The following is a 2849-nucleotide window of genomic DNA, read 5'->3' on the forward strand; positions in this document are numbered from 1 at the left end:
CTGGAAATATCTTCCAGATTCATTTCTTCTATATACTTTTAATACAATCCTTCATAAAAGAGTTGTGAGCCATGAACCAAACACACATGCGGCCTGTACCATGAAGCCGGTTTCGGTGGCTAGCCTGGTACCTTTTAGTTGCCTTAACCCCAGGTTTAAGGTACCATGAAAGTTGGTCGTCTTTTAGCTGTGTTCATTGCCATAGCAATTTACATGTTTCGTTCTGGATTACAGATCGCTAACAGATTTTGAACCAATCAGCTGCAAGTAAAATTACATCTCTGATGCAATTAATCATTCCCCGGGTCTTTAAAATGTGCAATATAATATATTTAGAGTACTGAAGCATAAAATTATCATAATATGTTATCAGAGATTTAGGAAACATGCTAAGATGAAATACTGGCTTAAATAAATTAATAAAGTATAAATAAATTCTACTCTGAAATTTCTGTTTGTGTATTGGCCTGTGTGAGCCCACCCACTGCCCATTTCCCAATAGTATTTCGACACCCCGGGTTGTCAGATATGAACAAGTTAGAGGCAAACACAGCACACTGCAGCCATGGAAGCCATAAATACATCTAGCTAAAATTGACAAAAAATCCACATGAGCTGGTTTATAATTTGCAAACAATAAAAACATTGCCCAAACGTATACATTAGCTGATCAGCTTACAGTGTAAGGCTAGTCGTTTGTCATTGTCAGTTTGCTCGTTCCTGTTGCGTGTCCTCAACCTGGCTACCTGCATGAGCTTCGTGTCTGGGGAGGAGGGGGCAGGGGAGACAAAGCTCTCCAATATTTAGAATTTGGACTGCAGTACTCATTTTAAACGCTTGATGTCAATGGTACGTAGTGCTCCTTAAAAGCACACTTTACAAATACATTCTAAGAAATCCACAAAATCGACTCTTCATGATAAAGAATTATTTGAGAATCTAAATGAAGATTTTCAGCAAATGTGTTGTATTTTATTTAAAATTGAATTGCTTTTAACATACCCTCTTTAACCATAGCAAAACATATCTTTGAAAATCTATCTCAAAGATCTATAAAACAGCCAGTAAGATGGATTAAAAAATTAAATTTTTTAAGATATGAAATGCTCAAGATTGCTATGGAAAGGGGTGAATCCCACCCAAACCCCTTTCTTTCTTTCATGGACTCGAGTTATAATAATATAAGCAATATAAGCAATGCATAAAATACATATTTTATAAAAAAGAACAAATACAACAAATGCATACCAACTTTTTGGATACAGTATTCCAAGTGCTCACTTTTTAATTAATCAATAGCCTTTTATGCTTTTTTTAAAAAAAAAGATAAATAAAAAAACACAAAATTATTTTGAATAACCATATCAAATAACCATTCGCAACATATTCTATAAATAACATGTGTAATTCATTCATTTACATGTTATATTTTATTTCAAATAAACTGGAAAGAAAGTTAAGGAATCACCTCCTTTATTTTAATATTAAATTAGATAGGAAATCATTGTATTTGGAATCAAGAATCTAAAGGAAACAATCTATCTAAATTAATGTATAATATTTTTTACACACATTCCATTTATGTTCACATTCCAGACTTTTATTATTAATTTTAAATGTTACTTTCTCCATTTGGTATATTTCTGAAATAATTTCTTTCCATCTTTGAAAATGTGGGGTTCTGGTTTAAGCCAATTTTTGTAAACAAAGCTGCTATTTTGAAGACCCAAAAGAAGAAGAGTTTTCTGGATGTATTTCTATTGTGCGGTTAAATATTAAATTAACCTGCCTAATCATAATACCAATAAGTTGTCAATTTAGAGCACTCATATAGAATTTGACTGTAATGACCATTTGTTCTCCACAATTTCTCTAGCAATCCCCTTTTACCGTGCTATTATATTTACTCTGAGTAACAGGTGTTATAAAAATATATAATTTGTATATTCCATGCATATTCCCTCCAAATGCTGGATTGAGTAGTATGGAATGATATTTCTTCCCTTTCTTGCGGACTAATTTGTATTTTTTATTCAGAGTGTCCTGTACATCTCTTTCGAGTGCACTCTTTAAAATTCCTAAAATTGTTATTGGATAAGCTGTATGTATCAATTATATAATTTATTAATGGATGCATTTATTTTTTCCCAATTTATTTTACTTTAACTATTGTCAATACATATCTTCTTACCTGTAAATAATAAAATAAATGGTTAATTTGGAACAGAGGTGGCGTCAGCCGATTTTGCTGGGGCTTCAGCCACGAATGTTTTGAGTGTAGCCCCGAATGTATTTTGAAAAGTTGACTGACAAATATGAAACCGGACAAAAGCCTATGTAAACCCCCGAAATCATAAGTTGCCTTATTTCATTGTGCTTTGGCTTTGCACATACTGCATACAGCCTGTAAAAATAGACATAGGCATAATCTAGCCTATAGAATAAGTTCCTTTGCTGTCGGTAGCCTATGGGCGACTCCGTTTCTTCCTCTCTGTTGAATATGCAGCAGGTAGTGGAGGAGCTTGCACAGTCCTTGACATCAAACGAAGTTAAAAGTGAAACATTGTTTATCCCAATGCTCCTAATGAAAGGATTTTGACAGATGAACATTGAGAATTATATACAGTTCGATGCCATGATGTGTCAATGAACTTAAACTAAAGTCATTCATGTATTGCTTTGACTTAGGATCTTATACACCATTTTGACTATTTATGTCAAAAAATATAAATTATTTATATTCAATATTTTTTTTACCTCACTTTACTCACTATAATATAACTCTTTTGTGATGATTTTATGTTAATGTACATGAAAATTCAAGAATCATGATAGATCTTAGGGCAATC

Source organism: Xyrauchen texanus, chromosome 3 (genome assembly GCF_025860055.1).
Source record: "Xyrauchen texanus isolate HMW12.3.18 chromosome 3, RBS_HiC_50CHRs, whole genome shotgun sequence".
NCBI lineage: Eukaryota > Metazoa > Chordata > Actinopteri > Cypriniformes > Catostomidae > Xyrauchen > Xyrauchen texanus.